Below are 22,159 nucleotides of genomic sequence, written 5' to 3'. Positions count from 1 at the left end.
CCCAAAATGATCAACTGTGACATATATCCTCGTAAAATTATTTAAAGAAAAAAGCCAAACTTTAGGGCATCTAGGCAAAAAGATAAAATAATTTATTAGGCTAGCCTCACATTTCTAAAAACTAACATAAAGCAAGACAACAGTAGAGCAGCATTTTCAAGAAACTTAAGGAAAGAAAATGTAAACCATATGTTATCCTTCCAAATACAAGTTTCAAGAATATCAAAAAACTGTTTTGGGAGTAAGCTGTTTGACATCAGTCTTGGCAATGACTTTTTGGATTTGACACAAAAGGCAGAGGAAATTAAAGCAAAAATAAACAAGTGGGACTATATCAAATTAAAAAGCTTCTACACCATTAAGGAAACCATCGACAAAATGAAAAGGCAACCTCCTGAATGGGAGAAAGTATTTGCAAATCAAGTATCTGATAAGGGGTTAATATACAAACTATATGAAGAACCATACAGTTCAACAGCAAAAAAACCCTAACTATCCAATTTAAATATGGCCAGAGGAACTGAACAGACATTTTTCCAAAGAAGAAATACAAATGGCAAACAGATGAAAAAGTGCTTATCATCACTGATCATCAGGGAAATTTAAACCACAATGAGTGATCACCTCACACTTGTTAGAATGGCTGTCATCAAAAAGATAATAGATAACAAGTGTTGGCAAGGAGTTAAGAAAAGGGAACCCCCCCCAACTTTTGGTCATAATGTATACTGGTATAGCCATGATGGATAACAGTATGGAGGTGCCTCAAAAAATTAAAAATAGAACTGCTACATGACCCAGCAATCCCACTCTGGGTATTCATCTGAAAGAAACAAAATCACTACCTCAAAGAGGTATCTGCACCCCCATGTTCACTGCAGCATTATTTACAATAGTCAAGACATGGTAACAACCTAAGTGTCCATCAGAAGATGAATGGATAAATAAAATGTGGCACATATACACAATGGATTATTATTCAGCCATAAAAAAGGAAACCCCGCCATTTGTAATAACATGGCATTATGCTAAGTGAAATAAACCAAAGAAATACTGTATGATCTCAGTTATATAAAAAATTTTTTTAAAAATTGAACTCAGAAACAGAGAACAGATTGGTGTTTGTGGGGGGTATGAGACCAGACCCCAATTGGTGGTCAAAAGGTACTCTTCCAGTTTTAAGGTAAATAAGTTCTGGGTGACCATAGTTAACAGTACTGTATTATATACTTGAAAGTTGGGGAGAGTAAATCTAAAAAGTTCTCATCAAAAAAAACTTTGTAACTATGTGAGGTGATGAACGTTGACTAAGCTTATTGTGGTTATCATTTTGCAATATATGCACTTACCAAATCATTACTTTGTACACCTTACACTCATACAATGTTAAATATCAATTATAACTATAAAACTGGGTAAAAAAACAATTTGAATGTGGTAGAGTTCAGGGAATCTGATGGGTATGTACACTTTCTGAGGAATCTATTAGAGGAGAAGCTTCATTCATCCAACCAAAATATGCCTCAGAAACTTCTGCAAGAACACTGATAGTGAGCATTTTATATATTCAACTGTAGAGGTAAAATTAAAGACTGGTGCCATGGAGTGAAGGACAATATATAAATATCATATGATCCAACAAAGTAGAAAGAATGCAACTAAAACCTAAAGAGAGGAGTGAAAAAGAAGTAATATAAGATCATTGACTGTTATATAGCTAATAGATGGGATGGTCAAAGGATATCACTGAAAACTGACAGTAAAAAGTTAAGAAAAAAGGGGATTAAGGACACTTTTATAAAAGATATTAACATAATGGTACTATGAGAATAAAAACACAAACTTCTTAAATACCAAGAGATGCTTAAAAAAGCAAAGAGAAAATATAAGGAGAGAAACCTAGGATAATACACATACTAATGATAAATAGGGTGTAGCATTATAAGGTACATAATATGCGGTATTTATGCCTTAAAAGGGTTGATTTAGTAAATGGTACTTACACAATTTGGTTATCCACCTGGAAGAAAACACCAACATCTTAATTTCATTCCTTTGAAAGAAAGAAAGGGAGACTAGCATGCAGGACGTTTCCTGGGAAGTGTCTTAGGAGCCACCCTCACTAGGAAGTAAAGGAAGCAGAATTGGGAATGGGGAGGCTGCAACTGGGACCTGGGCTGACGCTACACGGCGCTCTGGAGGCAAGCTTCGTTGGGATCTCATATCCCTGCAGCACCCAGTTAGTTCTCATAGGATGTCTCTGGGGGGAAGCACACCTTGGCCAAGGCAATGCCTTGGGCCAAGGACAATTCCCAGGAAGGGATGCAGCTGTGAGCCACCAGCCTGAGTGGGTGCAAAATGCATACTCAGTTATGGACAGAAGGTCTGGGCAGAGTACATAGCATCCACTACAATGATATAGCTATGAAAAGTAAGTAATTATAGTAAACATGCCACAACATAGAAAACCCTTGTAAATGTAATAGCTTAAAATTACATATATACAATATGATTATATTTACATCAAGTTATGGTGTGCAAAATAATACATATTGCTTGAAGATGTACACTTACGAGTAAAAACATAAGAAGCACGTGGCAATTACAGGCACCAAATCTCCCCTCTCTATGGGAAAGAAGGAAAGCATTTAAGCTACAGAACAGAGAAGGCTTTAGCTATTGTATAAGCAAAGTTACAGGTTACAAAGGGGGTTAAACTGTATTATTCCATATACTTATGTATTTGTATATTTGAGGTATAACAAATATTTAAGCCAAAATTTTAAGAGATAAACAGTAACAAATCCAAGATCTTTGCCTTTTAAAACAACAAACTGATAAACCACTAACAAACTTAATCAGAAAAAAAAAAAAGGAGAAGCACAAACACACAGCATGTGAAAATACAAAAGGGGAAAAATGCCACAGAATCAGAGGACATTAAAAAAATCATTACAACTACTTTGTTCATCCTGGAGCAACTAAATTAAGAACCTGAATAGAATGCATAATTTTCTAGGAAAATATAATTTACCAAAACTGTCCAGAAAAGATAGAAAATCTAGTAAGTTATATAGAAAAAAATTAAGTTGTCAAAGGGTTGCCCATCTAAATAGCAACTGAGGTCACACTCTCTTACAGATAAGTTCCATCAAAAAGAAAAATGTTTTATTTTAAATTATATATTTAAAAATATTAAGTTTAACTATTAATGCTTTTTAATCAAATGCTAAAATGTTTTCAAAGGATTTGATAAGATTTAACATGCACTCATTATAAAATAGCCTTGCTAAATTCTTGTTACACATATTTAATAAAAAAGCAAATGATGAATACCTGATGAGATCATATTTTATGAATATGTAGTAGATTTTATCAAATGCCCTTTCAGCAACTATGGATGTATTTTTCATTAAGAATCATTAAAAAAACAGTCCCATTAAAGAAAAAAATGAGAGAACGTCTATTACCACTCATCACTATTTTTTTTTTAATTTTGGTATCATTAATATACAATCACATGAGGGACATTGTGGTTACTAGATTCACCCCATTATCAAGTTCCCACCACATACCCCATTACAGTCACTGTCCAACAGTGTAGTAAGATGCTATAGAGTCACTACTTGTCTTCTCTGTGCTGTACTGCCTTCCCTGTGCCCTCTGCCCCCCGCTACATTATGTGTACTAATCGTAAAGCCTCTTTTCCCCCTTTTCCCTCCCTTCCCACCCATCCTCCCCAGTTTCTTTCCCTTTGGTAACTGTTAATCCATTCTTGGGTTCTGTGAGTCTGCTGCTGTTTTGTTCCTTCAGTTTTTTTTGTTCTTATGTTGTAGAGATGAGTGAAATCATTTGGTACTTGTCTTTCTCCACCTGGCTTATTTCACTGAGCATAATACCCTCTAGCTCCATCCATGTTGTTGCAAATGGTAGGATTCGTTTTCTTCTTATGGCTGAATAATATTCCATTGTGTATATGTACCACACCTTCTTTATCCATTCATCTACCAATGGACACGTAGGTTGTTTCCATTTATTGGCTATGGTAAATAGTGCTGCAATAAACATAGGGGTGCATATGTCTCTTTCAAACTGGGCTGCTGCATTCTTAGGGTAAATTCTTGGGAGTGGAATTCCTGGGTCAAATGGTATTTCTATTTTTAGTTTTTTAAGGAACCTCCATACTGCTTTTCACAATGGTTGAACTAATTTACATTCCCACCAACAGTGTAGGAGGGTTCCCCTTTCTCCACATTCTCGCCAACATTTGTTGTTGTTTGTCTTTTGGATGGCGGCCATCCTAACTGGTGTGAGGTGGTATCTCAATGTGGTTTTAATTTGCATTTCTCTGATAATTAGCGATGTGGAGCATCTTTTCATGTGCCTGTTGGCCATCTGAATTTCTTCTTTGGAGAAGTGTCTGTTCAGATCCTCTGCCCATTTTTTAATTGGCTTATTTGCTTTTTTGTTTGTTGAGGTGCATGAGCTCCTCGTTTATTTTGGATGTCAACCCCTTATCGGATGTCATTTATGAATATATTCTCCCATACTGTAGGATGCCTTTTTGTTCTACTGATGGTGTCCTTGGCTGTACTGAAGCTTTTTAGTTTGATATAGTCCCACTTGTTCATTTTTGCTTTTGTTTTCCTTGCCCAGGGAGATATGTTCATGAAGAAGTTGTTCATGTTTATATTCAAGAGAGTTTTGTCTATGTTTTCTTATAAGAGTTTTATGGTTTCATGACTTACATTCAGGTCTTTGATCCATTTTGAGTTTACTATCGTGTATGGAGTTAGACAGTAATCCAGTTTCATTCTCTTGCATGTAGCTGTCCAGTTTTGCCAACACCAGCTGTTGAAGAGGCTGTCATTTCCTCATTGTATATCCATGGCTCCTTTATTGTATATTAATTGACCATATATGCTTGGGTTAATATCTGGACTCTATTCTGTTACACTGGTCTATGGGTCTGTTCTTGTGCCAGTACCAAATTGTCTTGATTACTGTGGCTTTGTAGTAGAGCTTGAAGTTGGGAAGCGAGATCCCCCCTGCTTTATTCTTCCTTCTCAGGATTGCTTTGGCTACTTGGGATCTTTCACTCATCACTATTATTTAACATTGTTTTGCAGCTACCAGCCAATACAATTAGACAAAAGAATGACACAAGTATTTGGAATGGTCCTTGAAAGGTAAAACTATCATTATTTACAGATAATTATGACTGTTTACAGAGAAGCTCCAAGAAATCTACAGGGAAGCTCTTTCAAAAAAGGAGGGTATTGATTTGGGGAATACAAAATTCATACTCAGAAATTAACAGGTTCATTATATACAGAAAATGTTAACTATTTAGAAGCTAGAATGGAAATGATTACCCCATTTACAATAGCAATGACAGAAAAAAAAAACAGGAAGGAATTCAGGAAGACATATGTAGGGATAAAAACAAATGGAAAAAATACCAAGTTCTTGAACAGCAAAGTACAAAACCTTAACAGTATCAACTGCCCCCAAATTATTCTACAAATATAAATAATCATAACAAAATTAACAACAGTATTTTATCCTTCTAGTTAGACCAACTGATTCAATAGTTAATATGGAATATAAGACCTAAAACTATAAACCTTTTCACAGGGCAGAGTTGCATGAAATTGGATCTGGTATTGATTCTCAGATATGCCACCAAAGGTAAAGGCAACAAAAGAAAAAACAGCCAAATGTGACTGTGAAATTTTTAAAATTTTGCACATCAAGACACTTATCCACAGAGTAAGAAGGCAACCCATGGAATAGAGGAAAGTATTTGCAAATCACGTATCTGATAAAGGATCAATATCCAAAATACACAGATAACTCCTAAAACTCAATGACAAAAAAAAAACCTGATTCAAAAATGGGCAAAGGAATTGAATGGATATTTCTTCAAAGAAGATATATACAAATGGCCAATAAGCACATGAAATATATTCAACATCACTAATCATTATAGAAATGCAAATCAAAACTAGAATGAGATACCACCTTCTACCCATAAAGATGGCTACTATAAAAAAAATAAGTGTTGACAAGGATGTGGAGAAACTGGAACTCTTGTGAACTGTTAATAGAAATATAAAATGGAATAGCTGCTATAGAAAACAGTATGGTAGTTTCTCCAAAAAATTAAAAATTAAAAATAGAATTACCACATAATCCAGGAATTCCACTTCTGGGTATATATTCAAAATTATTGAAAATAGGGTCTCGAAGAGATATGTGTACACCCATAACCCCAGCAGCACTATTCACAAAAGCTAAAACATGGATACAATCCATGTCCACCAATGGATGAAAGGGTAAGCAAAATGTAATAAATACATACAATGGAATAGTATTCACCCTTAAAAAGGAAGGAAATTCTCACACATGCTATACCACGGACAAAACTTGAGGACACTATGCTAAGTAAAATATACCATTCACAAAAAATACAAAAAAATATGATTCTAGTTCTATGAGATATTTAAAATAGTCAAAATCATAGAAGCAGAAGGTAGAATGGTGATTGTCAGGGGCTGGGGTAAGGGGTGGAAATGGGGGCATTACTGTTTAGTGGGTACAGACTTCAGTTTTACAAGATTAAAGAGTTATGGATATGGGTGGTGGTTGTATGACAATATGAATGTACTTAATACCACTGAACTGTTTGTTTAAAAATGGTTAAAGTGGTAAGTTTTATGTTATGTATAGTTTAATACAATAAAAAAAATTTTCTTTAAGGACAGAAAATAAAGTACGAGATAGGCAAAAAAAAAAAAAAAATTCAATGGAAAAATAAGAATAGTCATACAAATCCCAGAAACACACTGAGGATTTTAGCCCCACCCAATTATTTAAATAAGTCACAATAATTTAATTATACACTGCAAAGGCAAAGGCATATAGTTTGATGGACTAGAAAAACAAGTCCAAGAATAGACCCAAATCCATAAAGAAATTTAGTATGAATCAAAGCTGACACTTCAAATTAGTGAGGTATAAATGGTTTGGGTGGATTACTCAATAAATAGTGTTGGGATAACTGACAAGTGAGTAACCATCTGAAAAAAAATTAATTGGAGCCATAATTTACACCTCAATCAAAGTAAATTCCAGATGGATCAAAGAACTCAATGTAATTATTTTTTTAGGTACCAGAAAAAAAACATGGGAGTGTTTTAATCTCTGTGTATGGAAAACTTTTCTAAATAATGAACCCAAGCGCAGAAGTCATTAAAGGAAAGACTGATATGCTTACAAAGTATATGTATGTATCACACTGTCTGCACTTAAGGAAAACACTACAATGCAGGGCACAAAAATAAACTGGAAAGAAGTATTTGCAATTCACATTACGGGAAACAAAAGTTAATTTCTACCTTATAAAAGCTCCTATAAATAAATAGAACACAACGAGCCCTAAGAAAAATGGGCACAAAACACTTTTAGACATTAAAAAAGTATGTTCAACCTCTTTCATACGAGTAAAAATAAATATACAAGATCAAAAACATTGTGCTAATATACTTTATTGAAAAGGCTCTGGAAAATGGACTTTCTCATACTTTTCTGGTAGTAGAATAAAGTAAGTACACTCTTTATGGAGGGTAACTGTACCATATCTATGAAGATTTAAATGCATATATCCTGATACATGCAGGTCTACACAGTCATGTGAAACCACATATATACAATGATACTCACTATGGTGCCATTTTTATAGCAAAAGGTAAGACAAACCCTGTTTATCAATAGTAGAATGGTTAAACAAATCATGGCCAAATAAAGAGATGAGGGGGCATTTGTACTGTGAACTGATATGGACTGACCTCCAATATAAACTCCAATATAAATGAAAAGAAGCAAGTTATAGAGAAGTATGTGTAGCCTGCAGCATTTGTGTAAAAAGACTATCTCACCACTCCTAGGAATTTACCCTAAGAATGCAGCAGCCCAGTTTGAAAAAGACAGATGCACCCCTATGTTTATTGCAGCACTATTTACAATAGCCAAGAAATGGAAGCAACCTAAGTGTCCATCAGTAGATGAATGGATAAAGAAGATGCGGTACATATACACAATGGAATATTATTTAGCCATAAGAAGAAAACAACTCCTACCATTTGCAACAACATGGATGGAGCTAGAGGGTATTATGCTCAGTGAAATAAGCCAGGCAGAGAAAGACAAGTATCAGATGATTTCACTCATCTGCGGAGTATAAGAACAAAGAAAAAACTGAAGGAACAAAACAGCAGCAGAAACACAGAACCTAAGAAAGGACTAACAGTTACCTAAGGGAAAGGAACTGGGGAGGATGGGTGGGGAGGGATAAGGGGGCAGGGGGTGGGGGGAAGAAAGGGGGCATTATGATTAGCATGTATAATGTGGGGGGCGCACAGGGAGGCTGTGCAACACAGAGAAGACAAGTAGTGATTCTACAACATCTTACTACGCTGATGGACAGTGACTGTAATGGGCTATGTGGGGGGACTTGGTGATGGGGGGAGTCTAGTAAATATAATGTTCCTCATGTAACTGTAGATTAATGATACAAAAAAAATAAAAATAAAAATAAAAACTATCTCTGAGGCAAAGGAACTAGTGGATATATGGCAAAGAGTGAGGAGAACACACTTCTTTTCTTTGATTAACTTTAATGAAGTAATAAGATGAGCTACTTACACCATTTATACATTTTGTATTTTATACCATGAACACAAACTACATATATATCAAACTCACTTTATTTTTTAAATTCTGTATTTTCCTTCACTAGAAATAATACTTCTGATTTCATAATATAGGTAAAATCATCTGAGCTAGAGAGAGACAGGGTATAGTTTTTGTAGTACTTTAGATAAAATCCTTTTTGCAGGAAGCTTCAAAGACCATTATATTGTAATCAAATCCTGTTTAAAGAAAAGTCTTCCACAACAGGATAGAGAACAACTAAATAAGACCAATTCACTGTCACATAATATGAATTAGCTACATGCATAAAATTACAGAAAAGTTTTAAAAAAGCCGGAAGATGGCGATATTGCTTCATTTAAGTCTCACTGGTAGGAGTATCCGCTGGTCCTGTTATTAACAAACTGGATTTTCCTGTCTCTCTTGTTGCTCTTCTGCATTCCCTAAAATTGCCTATCCTACTCTTCGCCCATGATAAGAAACTGAAATAAAGACTAGTGGAAAAGGAAGAGAGAAGAAATTCCTGAATTTTTAATAGTACTCTTTATAAGTGAACATAATTAAAATGTATTACAAGGTTCTTTTTGTTAAATATGAACAAACAGGTTTATAACCATTCTCTCCTGAAGCTACACTAGAACAATGCTGAAGGGCTGAAAAAGGATAAACCCACCAAAAAAATACATATGTGGAGAATACAGTTAATAATTCTGTAACATCTTCCTACAATGATAGACAGTAACTGCACTAGAGGGGGTGAGGATTTAATAATATGGGTAACTGTTAAACCACTGTGTTGTTTATCTGCAACCAACATAAGATTGTAAATCAATACTTTAATTTTTTTAATGCATATGCGTATGTACCACGAAAAGGAGACAACAGTGGATGAGAGACTTAAATAAAGCTTTTTGAAGCTAGACAGAGGATTGCTGATAGTACTTGGCTTGGTAAAACAGAGCCCCAAACCTATGTATATGTGGGTGGGTGGGGGGTATGAAACCAATTAAGAATCTAACACAACAGAAAGGCTCAAGAAGAGACATCTGAAGGAAGGGGTCTGGACTGAGGCTGAAAATAGGAATAATGTTTGAAACTTTGAGTGAGGAATAGTTTTCACCCAGAAGCCTTACCATGTAGCCAAGAAACTGCCTCTCCTGTACCCCAGCAATAGACAAGTGGTTTACATTCTTAAAACATTAAACCAGACAGGATGTAGAAAGCCCATACACAGGGGTTATGTGTCATATCATACCACAAAGAAATTAATGAAGATTTACATGCTGAACAGTGGACCCCAGCCCTATACCCCAAATCAGCTTCCAGAACACAGGCCAATCAGGCAGGAAGCTAGGCGATTCCTCCATGGGGAATCTGACCCAAGAGAAGAGGCCTAGCCACTCAATTATCCTGTGCTAAGACTTGCATTTAACACCCAAGACAAGAAAAACGTTTACATCTATTAGAAAGTCAAATAAATGTAACAGTTCTCTGTTTACTCAAGGACAATCTGAGTCAAATTGTTTCTTTCCAGGTAAAATACTGGACTGAAATTTTACATAAATAGGAATAAATATTAAATAAGTCAGAGGCTTTTGATACTAAGGTAGACAGATAGCTAGCCTGAGCTCTGTTCATCAGTTTTTCAGAATTAAAGACAAAGAGAAAAATCCTTTTGCGCTCTATTTTCTACTTTGATGAAAAGATATGTACTATCATTCTTATTTTCAAATACATTTATTTTCTTGTTTCATATCCAATTTACCAGACATACCCACACCCCTGTTGATAACAGTATCATTAGCTGCAACATCTTTAACTGAAATACATGATGCTCCTGCTCCGTGACTAACAAGAGACACTGCGATTATTATTTGCTGTATTTTTATTCTTTTTTTTTTTTTGGAATACTTTCAGCTTTCCTCTCTTCCTTCATTACAACTTTAAGATTTTACATCATTTTATTAGACTCATTTTTTTTCTTTTGGCCTACAGAACAAGCCAAAAAGACATGTAGCACATAATGTTCCAACAAAATAAAAATACTTGTTACAAAGTTAACGTTTTATCTAAGTATGTACTTGTTTCTACCCACAGTAAATCAATCATTATAACAGACTCACATGGCTCATAATCATGATTTAACCAATTAACTGAAATACAACTGAATTTAAAATACCATAAAGAATATTACACAGAAGTGATCGATTTTTCAAGTTATACTAGTAATGCTAGTTACAGGATGACCAATGAAAAACAATGGCTAGTTTTCAAATCACTTACTTATATTTGAATGAATTCACAACACTAGAAAAACAGCAACCGAAAAAACCCAAATAAGATCCTATAAAGATTTAGTGGTTCTTGCTTGAAAGCTGAAGGCCTACAACAGTATTTAGCAAGGCAATATAGTGGAGCAGCTGGTGCTGGAGCAAATTCACGTTTGAATCCTGGTTCTGCCGTTACTGTCTTTCTGATCCTAGTAAAGCAACTTGTGTCCTTATCTATCAAATGAAGGACAATAAAACCTACCTCATACACTTTTGGTGAGGATTAAATGAGATTCTTATCACATAGTAGGTTTTGGGTAAACACTATTATGGATTTTTACCTTCTTACTTAATCCTAGAAAATAGGCTGTGGTCTTTTACACTTTGTAGGTTACAGAAGAACAGCCTTGTAAACAGGATTTCACTTTTTCCAATGAGGTGCATATATGAATAGAAGAATCTCATATTTTCTTTACTTACTTACTAGAATCTTTCCTGGAATTTTTTCAAGGCCTGAAGAAGGGCTTTGTATGTAGTGACCGCTTTATAAAAGTCTTTTTCTTAGCATTAGTTCACATGTTTCTGCTTAGTATTTCAGTTTCTTGAAATTTATTCTTATTTTGTCACCTATATTAAGACAGGAAAATCAACTGTCCTGAAATCTTTCCCCAGAGCCTAACTTCAACTAGCCCACAAAACTAGTAACTCAGAACAGATCTTTCTCAGACCTGTAGTATCTGACAGTCCAGATTATCCTGAGAATACCACTGGATCTGTTACTATGATAGAGTAACAACAAAAGAAAATGACTTGAGATAAAGGAGTACTTTTTTCTTTCAGAGAGAACTCATTAATAAAAACACATTTAGTCGTTTTTACATTATAAACTTTACTAATTAAGTTAGCAGTCTTTGCTCAAATTTGCTAAGGTAGCTGGAAGAAGCTGTTAGTAGTAACAGACCTAAAATCATTCTGATACAAATTAGAAAATCCAACATCTGCTAACACCTAAACATTAGTATCCCCTATTAGAAATGTATGCTATAGCATTTTCTGGGGTTTAAAAAACTCATCTATAGTGCTGAGCTAATCTCAGTGTTGGATTTTTCTTCGACAATGCCTTTGCATTACTTGTTTCCACAATAATCCTGCTCACTGACAGTTGCTTTGCTGAGTTCCAGATTTGGAAAACTGAAACTTGAAAGCAAGACACCTCTATAGAAATCATGAACTTCTTATATTTGAAATCTAAATAGCTGCATTTACTCTACTTATCTCTGAACTTTACTAAACATTTCATTTTAAAAAAGGACAAAATCTCTGAATGATTAGCATTTTGGTACCTTCACTGGAATCGGATGATTGTTTGCCTTTTGCTTTTTCATTTTTCAATTTTGAAACAAGCTTAGTAAGTTATCTTAATTGTCTGGCATATCATCCATCTCAAGTTTTTATTATGACAGTACAAAGATTTCAAGGTCCTTGATTCCTTTTGCATATAGTAATCAGGGAATTCGTATTGTAATTGGGTTTTGTTAGGTAAGAATTTAAGCTGTCCTTATCCACCCCTTTCCCAACCAAAATAATTCTCTTATGTGTCTATTTGGAAAACTACCTATTTAAAAGCTTTTCAAATAAACTTTTCAAGATCAAAAATAGTTAAGTACTCTTGGAAAACCTTCCTAGACATTTCTGACCACTACTGTTCACCTTCCACAAATTATTTTCTTTAAAGATCTATGTTTAGTAGTTATTTTTACAGCAATTGTGACACAGGATAATGTCTTGAATAACATGAATTTAATGACAAAATCATAGGCAGAATGTTAACATCAGTAATCACTCTAACTTTTCATATATAATCATGGAAATTTTCATGCAATTTTCAGTTTGTTTCTTAGAATGCCTGCACAGGTATTGTTACCTTTGAATATTGACTTGTTCAACCTAAAAATACACAATCACTGTGCTCACAAAATTTTCCTGTTTGTAAATATTTTACAGCTAAAAATATATCAACTAGTGCAGAATTATTTATCTGACAGTTTTTCCAAACTTTTGTTAACCTAGAAATCATTTTATTGACTGCAGTTTGCTAGTTGTATATGCTCTTATATCAACTCCTTTCACCATCTCTCTCTCCTTTGAACAGCATTTAATAAATCTTTTAAATTTTTTTATATTCCATGCCTTTTTATTGGGATATAGTTGAAATACAATTCTATATTGATTTCAAATGTACACATAGTGACTTGATAATTATAAACATTACTAGATGCTTGCCATGGTAAGTGTAGTTACCCTGTTACCATATGAAGATATTATTGGTTATATTCTGTGTGTTGTACTTACATTCCTCTGACTAACTTGTTTTACAATTTGCAATTTGCACTTTATCCCCCTCTTCACCTATTTTGCCCATTCCCCACACCCCCTCCCTATGGTAACCAACACTCTGTTGTCAATATTTATGGGTCTGTTTCTTTTTGGTTTTTTTAGATTTCACATGTAGGTGAAATTACATGGTATTTGTCTTTCTCTGACTGGCTTATTTCGCCTAGCATGATCCCTCTAGGTCCATCCATGTTGTTGCAAATGGCAAGATTTCCTTCCTTTTTTGGCTGAGTAATATTCCATTGGGTACATGAACCACATCTTCTTTATCCATTTATCTATTAATGGGCGTTTGGGTTGCTTCCATATCTTGGCTATTGTAAGTAATGCTGCAGTGAACATAGGTGTGCATGTATCTTTTCAAATTAGTGATTTTGTTTTCTTTGGTCAATTCCTAGAAGTGGAAATGCTTGGTCATACGGTATTTCTTTTGTAGTTTTTGGAATTACCCCATATAGTTTTCTATAGTGGCTGTACCAATTTACATTCCCACCAACAGTGTAGGAGGGTTTCCTTGTCTCCACATCCTCACCAACACTTGTTATTTTTTTGTCTTTTGGATAATAGCCATTCTGACTGGTGTGAGGTGATACCTCACTGTGGTTTTGATTTCCATTTTCCTGATGATTAGTGATGTGGAGCATCTTTTCATATGCCTGTTGGTCATTTGTATGTCTGCTTTGGAAAAGTATCTATTCAGGTCCTCTACCCATTTTTTAATTGGATTATTTGGGTTTTTTTGGTGTTGACTTGTATGAGGTCTTTATATATTTTGGGTGTTAGCCCTTTATTGTATGCATCATTTGCAGATATATTCTCCTACTCAGTAGGTTGCCTTTTGTTTTGTTGAGGGTTTCCTCTGCTTTGCAGAAGCTGTTTAGTTTGATGTAGTCCCACTTGTATTTTTGCTTTTGTTTCCCTTGCCTGGGAAGACCTGTCCAGAAAGAAATTTTCTCATGCTGATGTCCATGAGATCCTTGCCTATGTTTTCTTATAAGAGTTTGTGATTTCATGTCTTACATTTAGGTCTCAATCCATTTAGAATTTACTTTTGTGTATGGCATAAACAGTAATCTAGTTTCATTCTCTTGCATGTAGCCAACCAGTTTTCCTGACATCCTTCTCTATCAGAGGGAGTATTATATCACCACAATTTCAAGAATGCTGTGAAGAATGCTGTGAAGAAAAACTTAATAGATTGCTTTTTTAATTGGCTACTCTCAAGTGAACTGTAAAAGAGAAGTTACTGCTTCCAGTTTTTTTTTTTTTGACATTCCACTTGGACTATTTTCTTTTTTTCATTTTAAAACTATATATTGAAAATTAGACTGATCATATTACATTTAGGAAGAGACTTTTCAGGATAAAACCACTTCCTCTCTGCTAAACATATGCCTTAATATGGTATAAAAGTTATTAAAAAGCTTAATTATTAACTAAAAGTAATATTATATTACATATATTCAGAACAAGAATGCCTTCTTATTTATATCTATATATCATGTTTTATGCTACTTAAAATATTATTTTGTTAATTTCTTTTCCTACTTATGGGCAGAAAAATTTATCGAGAAGCACCAATTACCAGACAATATATGAATCACTATGGAGGACCGGCCTACGAGCTAAAAGTTATGATGCCATGTGATACACGCTATTGCAGAGGCCTCTGTATTTACAACTGATTTGCTACCAGAGCCTGAAAAGGGGGCAAGTGTCAGAACTAGTAAATGAATTTCTATTTTCCTCAGTCAGACTGATAGAGAAAGAGTAGCATATGAAAGATATAATGATGTTGATAATATAGCACTGCTATTAGAACTGTACATTGTTCACTATTAACTGGGCATATTGTGAGCTGCAGGTTCCACATATGCCACACTAACATTTGTTGGAATTTTACTGACAGAAGTAAATCATCATCTTAAAAATTCATGTCATCATTTTTTTTTTTTTTTGAGAGGGCACCTCTCATATTTATTGATCAAATGGTTGTTAACAACAATAAAATTCTGTATAGGGGACTCAATGCACAATCATTAATCAACCCCAAGCCTAATTCTCAACAGTCTCCAATCTTCTGAAGCATAACAAACAAGTTCTTACATGGTGAACAGGGCAAGGGCAGTCATATCACAGAAACTTTCGGTTCTGATCACGCATCATGAATATAAACAATCAAGTCAGATATGATTATTCATTTGATTTTTATACTTGATTTATATGTGAATCCCACATTTCTCCCTTATTTTTTTTTTAAATAAAATGCTGAAGTGGTAGGTAGATGCAAGACAAAGGTAGAAAACATAATTTAGTGCTGTAAGAGGGCAAATGTAGATGATCAGGTCTGTGCTTATAGACTAAGTATTAATCCAAGCTAGACAAGGGCAACAAAACATCCATGGATGCAGAAGATTTCTCTCAAAACAGGGGGGGTGAGGTTCTAAGCCTCATCTCTGTTGATCCCCAATTTCTCACCTGATGGCCGCCCTGCGACTGTGTCTGTCTTAGGTTGTTCCTCCCTTGAGGAATCTTACCCGTCTCTGGCTAACCAGTCATCTTCCGGGGCCATACAGGGAAATGTAAAGTTGGTAAGTGAGAGAGAAGCAATATTCTTTGAAAAGGTTAGCTTTTTACTTCTTTGAAGATTTATGCCCTGTGGCTTCTATGCCCAGCATTTGTCTTGAGGTATCTTTACCACTTGGAAGAATTATGATACTTGGTAATTTTCGATATGAGGCACGAATTCTACTAAAGGGCTGTAATTAGGAAGGAAGAAGAAAAGCTATAGAAGTAGCAGACGGAAGAAAACATGGGAAGATTGATTATTTCTTTGACATAACTTCTTGTAGAGTAACATAAGCATGTATGGGTTTTAACAAACTACTAATTAAATTGCGTACACACATTAACAGAATAGGAATACAGGTGCATAACAAAAGCAGACCTACAATTACCGGCCATATCCAGTGAAACCAAGAAAACCAGTTAGGTACCCTAGGCATTTGTGAAAACTTATCAATAATATGATGGATATTGTCTAACTGAATTTGAATAGTTTGAGAAAAATCAGACAAATTAAAACAACACATTCCTGGGAACTGTTCACACCCCCATATGTTCTTTTAACAGTAGATAGTCTATGGTCGCACAATTTTGGAGCACTGCAACTTGCACTTCTCCTAATTCTTGCTTGAGCTCCAACAATATAGATCCAGTCAAATTTGTTGTTTTATTGTATGCACATGCCAGCTTAGATACTGCTTCCAGTTTTGATTAAACATTTTATTTTGGCAGTTTTGAAGTACATAGTATTTTTCCACATTTACAGGTTTGTAATTTTACGATTAACTTAAATAGAACTAAACTGCTCACTTTGACAAATTTATTCCTCAATAACAACTTGTCTTTTTAAAGTAAAATGGAACCTATTAAATAAACTTATGAGTTTGAATATAAAAAAAAAAGATTTGGGGTTTCTCCCTCCGAACAGTTTCCTCATTCCATCTTCCCCTGCACTTAGAATTCTGTAAGTGCTGAGGCCATGTCATACTCCTTTATCAACTCAGTGCCTTACACAGTGCCCCTAACATAGTAAGCACTCAGTATCTGTCTGCTGGGTGACTCACACAAAGAACAGCTGTTGGGGAGTCACCTCTCCATGCCTATCTGGCTGATAGTTTGTATCATCCCTAGGAATAGGGAAGGTTAAAAGAAAGGGTGGTAGGGGAAGGGCTTGAATTTAAAAGGATAGTAAACAGGAAACAGAATAAGAGTTGGAAAGATCTAATCTAATTAGATCTAATCTAATCAGATCGTTACAGATTATTCCAATGGAAACGAAAAGCCTTTACAGAGATACATGCATTTTAAAGACAAAGATGACTTGGTTAAGGCTTGGAGACAAGAAAATATTGGAAAAAGAAAGGTCAATGGGAAGCTATTATTATAGTCCAGAAAAGGAAAGGAGGCCCAGACTATGGTAATGGCGGTCGGAACGGAGAAAAATGGATGTGAATTACCCTTGTGCTTTAGGCATTCATCTCTAGCAAGAAAAACTCTTCTCAGACTGGATGAAGTGAAACAAGCACTGGTACCCTGTGCAAAACGGGCGTTTAATACATTTAATCAATGAATCAATGGAAACCAAAGCTAATATGGGTGAGAAGATTAAAGAGAGTTCCTGACTGCTCTAAGTAAACTTACAGCAAGGTATATACCACTCCAGATGAAACTGCCATGCAGCTGTTGGCAACTGTTCAGAACCTATGGAGAGCGGAAACGGTTGCCATAAGACTGAAGACAGGAAAATGTAGTACTGCCATTCAAAAAGAGAGAAAGGGGATTCTGCCAACTGTTAATCACTGAAGCTAAATGTAACTTGAGACAAGATTCTAGAATCATTACTGAGAGAAATTTGTGAACACAGAAAAAGCAGTAACTAACTTATGCTACTGGAAACCAGTATAGTAGTTTCATTAAGGACAAGCAATGACAGATGAATGTTCTTTTCCTAAAAGGAACTAAAAGGATTTAAAAAATAAAGCATATAAATTATGTGGGTTTTAGGAAGGCACTCATTAAAGTTCCTTAATGAACTTTAGTCCTTGTAAAACTTTTCCTTAGTCCTTGTGAAAACCTGGGAATATTTGAGGTGGGTAATGATGAATTAGCTGGATTTCTAATTGGCTGAAGAATTTGAACCAAAGAATTAATGAGTTTTTTAATCAACCTTAAGAGAGGTCTCTAGCAGAGCAAGGGTTCTGTAATTAGCCTTGTCTGTTCAATATTTTAATAAGATTCGCATGAAGGCAATGTCAGCATTATCAAACTTACAGTTTACCAAATCTATGGATAAATACATAAGCCCATTTACTGAATGACCAAATCAGAATTTTTTTTAAAAAGTCAACAAATGGGAACCAATCTGACAAGATCAAATTTAATACAGATAAATGTAAAGTTCTACGAAAAAATATTCTATTAAAGAACAGTGAGAGCATGGACAAAACAACTGAAGAACTTAAGCTCACTACAAAATCAATAATAGTGGTAATGGATATAGCACTTAAATGCCAGGGACCATTCTAAATGCTTTACTTATGTATGTTTAAGAAGAATATGGGTGAACTGAAACAAATCCATAAATAAGCCTTCTGTATTGTGCCGAGGCTCAAAGCAAACAAGAAAATCATTACAGGAGGTTAGTGACTGAGAATATTTTATCTAGAGAAGAAAAGAATCAATTGACTATAGTATGTATCATCAAATATTTGAAAACCCACACATAGAAGAGACAGAACTAGAACCAGTAGAGATACAACTTCTGGTTCAGTAAAAGAATTTTATAAAAATAAGAGTTCTCCAAATATCTTTGCCTCAGAAACTCTGAAATTATGAATCTTCTCTCCAGAAAAATGTACAGATGTGTAATTTTGCCTAACATTTATAAGGGCTCACAAATCTACTTTAAAATTTATTCATGCCCCACCTCTGGAGTCATGTATCCCAGATTGAAATGGAAAGGATTCAAGTATGAAGAGGCAAATATATTTAATAGTCTTTAAAATTCATTACAACTTAAAACACTATGATCTAAAAAAATTCAACTCGATGCTTTCTAGTTTCCTCTAAGATCCATTATGATACTTATTCCAGTAAGAGTTTAAAATATAATGACAAGGTCAGAAAAAGAGTGAAGTCAAGTTTGCCAAGTAACAATGTAAACGTGCCTGTAAATTCATAGATGGTGTATGGCTTACTATTTAACCTTTAAAAGAAATATACCTAAGTTTAAACATAAAAAATGAGATGCTAATGTACTGTTCAGTGTCTAATATTTAATGCCCAAATTAGGAACTTTCCCCCTCTGCTTTTAAAACTTCATCCTAACTTCTCCCTTTCTAGCCTTTGTTCTGGTTAAGACTGACAAGGAAGACAGAATACTTAGGTTCTAATTCACTCCCTTTGCCATGAATTTAATTTTGACTTAATCTGTTTTCTCACCGTGTTCTTAAACTTTCATATATCTAAAAGGGCTTTAAAAATGATTACTGCTGTGTAAATATAAATAACTCATGCATTATGTACAAAACATAAATTATCAACAGCAAGGAAACAAAGTCTTCCTATCATATTTTTTAGAAAGCAAACATATTCACATCCCAATTCCTAATTATACAAAGCGATTTTTGAGTCCTTTAGGGTGTGTTTCAGTGTATAATATTCATCCACAAACGCTTTCCATATTAAGTACAAACACTTCTGTATATCCAGTTTCAAGTTGTACTGAGGGGAAATGGCTCAGAATTAAGAATTTTGGCTGCAAGGGAAAAACTTGAAGGTGCCAGTGGAACTACACATTTACAAAAGTTACAAAAGTTACATGGGAGGGAAGTTACATGATAACAAAATGGTAATATCAAATATTACATGCTTGATATTTCCATTTTCTCTCTCAAACAACTGGAAATAAAGAGAATTCAAAAGTAAGAGTTTGTAAGTCTTGGCCCTTTATTAAATATAAGTGCCACATTGCTGAAATTGCAACCATACTGCCAGAACAATGCCACAGACACCATGTCTGCCATTCGGCTAGTCTCTAATTCCAGGCACAAGATGTTCTCATAAGTAACAAACATATCAAGAGCCTGCACACAAGTGCGACAGAAGCCGGGGTCTACGCATTTGATTTTTCTCCTGGTGCTACTCGAGAATGGGCACTACTATTAAAGATTTATTTTAGTAAGAGGATAGTGATGAAGCTTTAGCTAAATTATAGGCTAATCAATGAAATGGAAAAGCAACATAATAATAAGATCAACTAAATTATCTTATACTTAATTTTGAATAGAAACAGGTTCATGACGACACTGTACAAAGGGCAGATAAGTAACTTCAACTGTTTCCTAGGTGAATATTATTTCAACCCATTAAGAGGAAAGTAGAAGTAAAATGGAACAACACAAAACTTAAGATTGGAGGGAGAAGGAGGAGGAAGAGAATGAGCTATACTGACTTAGTGAAAAGAGAGTTAAAAAATGGGACAGGGAGTCTGAGCCCTCTGAGATATAATAAGGAAGAGAAAAGTATCCAAAGGCTCAAAGGAAGCTTCAGTAGTTAATATGTGAAGGGAAGAGCCTGTTAACTATTTCAACAATACGGAGATTTCCTTGAACCAGCATTCCCTGTCGTAAGAAAAATGCCTACCTCATGCAGGGCACTTAATAACCGGTGCGCTTTGTCCTAAATGCGTTCCACAGATTTGTCCATTTACTCCTCGCAACACACGGAATAGGTAGGTATTACTATTTTACAGATGAAGAAACTGAGGCCACACAATGCTAGATAACACATGCCAGTACCAGAGACCGAGCGCTCATCCACTTAGTTGAACTGTCTCTCTTGGAGATCCTACAAAAACCTTTATACTTTTTTGTGGAGAGGGACCTTGGCTCTCTGGAATTTCTCAAAGGAGTCTGGGCCCAAAAAGAAATCCTCTGCTTTAGAGAAAAGTGCCGTTAAGGGGGGATATGAGATTCTTCCAAGTGCATAAAGCTTTGGAACTCTGCACCTGGAAATGGAGACAGAGGAGGCGTGTTGGTCATTAAAGGAGGTAAAGTCCGAAAATCAGACTTAAAAACCACTCTTCTCCCATGAAAAGACCGAGAGAGTAGAATGCAGCCCTTCCTCTCTTCCATGAGGCGAGATACAGGGACGCTGCCTCCCTCCGATTTGCTGTGCGTATGGGGGAAGGGGGCTCTCCGGTTTCACACACCGCTTACTCGGCCAGGCCTGGAGGACGCGTGGGAATAAACAGATGGACTCGGGGTGACACGGAGGCCCTGAGGCGCAGGGAGGGAAACCTGCCCGGGACCGCGCCAGGCCGGGTCCAGAGGCCCACGGCACGCGGGTCCGCGCCCTCGTCCCGGACCTTACCGCCGCTGGGCTGCAGAGGACTAGGCGGCCACGCAGGGCTGTCCCTCCGAGTCTGGAGCGCGTCTTCGGGCGCCGCCGCTCCCGCGGTGCCCGCGCTTGGCGGAGGCCAGGTTCCGGCGCACTCACACTGGAAGCAGGGGTGGGCGATCCGCGGCCTGTCCCGTCGAGGCCCTGGAGTTCGAGGCCCCGCGACGCTGACCGTGCGTGCGCCCTCGAGCCCGCCCAAAAAGGAAGGGTCAGGGCGCGCCCCGCGTGCGGAGCCGCGGCTGCGGCCCTAGCCGAGAACGCTGGCTACTTGGTCCGCCCTCACCCGGCCCAGTCACTGCCCCGCTTCCCCCGCGCGAGCTTTGGCGGCGGAGCAGCACGGTTAGCGCCGATTGGCCGTCGGCATGAGTGACGTAAGGCGCCACTCCTCACGGATTGGCCAGGAAGGCGGTGCGTGCAAGGAGTAAACAAACCCCACCCCCAAGCTTCCCTAAGAGAGGAGGGGGCCAAGAGGTGAAGGGGCGGGGCTTCAGCGGAGTCTGCGGGGGGTCGGGTGCCTTTCCCGAGACTCAGTGATCCCCCACGGTGACCCCGCCGCCCACCCCAGCTGCCTCTGGGGCGGGCTGCAGGCCGGAGACCTAAAATTTATGGACACGCTCTCCCCCCTCCCTCCTCCCGGCTTGGTTGGGAATCTTGACTTTTTTTCCATCCGCCCGTATTCCGCAGGCCTGAAGCAGGAAAATCCTCTCTCTCTCAGAAAAAGAAAAACTAGGGCGGTTACATCTCGTCCTCCAGGCCTGTGATGGATCGCCCCCGGGGGAGCAGCGAGGAGGCGGATGGAGACAAGTGACTAAGGC

The 22,159-nt window shown here is 36.6% G+C and overlaps 1 protein-coding gene across 7 annotated transcripts in view; it reads right to left on the bottom strand.

Moving 5' to 3' along the window:
* Positions 1 to 21,664, bottom strand: part of TFDP2 (transcription factor Dp-2) — a 152,094-nt gene extending 130,430 nt beyond the window's left edge. For 5 of the 7 annotated variants that reach the window (XM_036877379.2, XM_036877382.2, XM_057498359.1 and 2 more), the window contains exons 1-2: positions 21,318 to 21,663; positions 2,004 to 2,053 (exon numbers count right to left, since the gene is read on the bottom strand). The gene's annotated coding sequence lies outside the window, so the exon portion shown is untranslated. Of the gene's footprint in view, positions 1 to 2,003; positions 2,054 to 21,317 lie in introns of all 7 variants that reach the window. The other 2 variants (XM_057498386.1, XM_036877380.2) reach the window with 2 other exon arrangements.
* Between the last annotated feature and the right edge of the window lie 495 nt (positions 21,665 to 22,159).

Source organism: Manis pentadactyla, chromosome 1 (genome assembly GCF_030020395.1).
Source record: "Manis pentadactyla isolate mManPen7 chromosome 1, mManPen7.hap1, whole genome shotgun sequence".
Classification (NCBI taxonomy): Eukaryota; Metazoa; Chordata; class Mammalia; order Pholidota; family Manidae; genus Manis; species Manis pentadactyla.
This window is presented reverse-complemented; position numbering and strand designations above follow the sequence as displayed.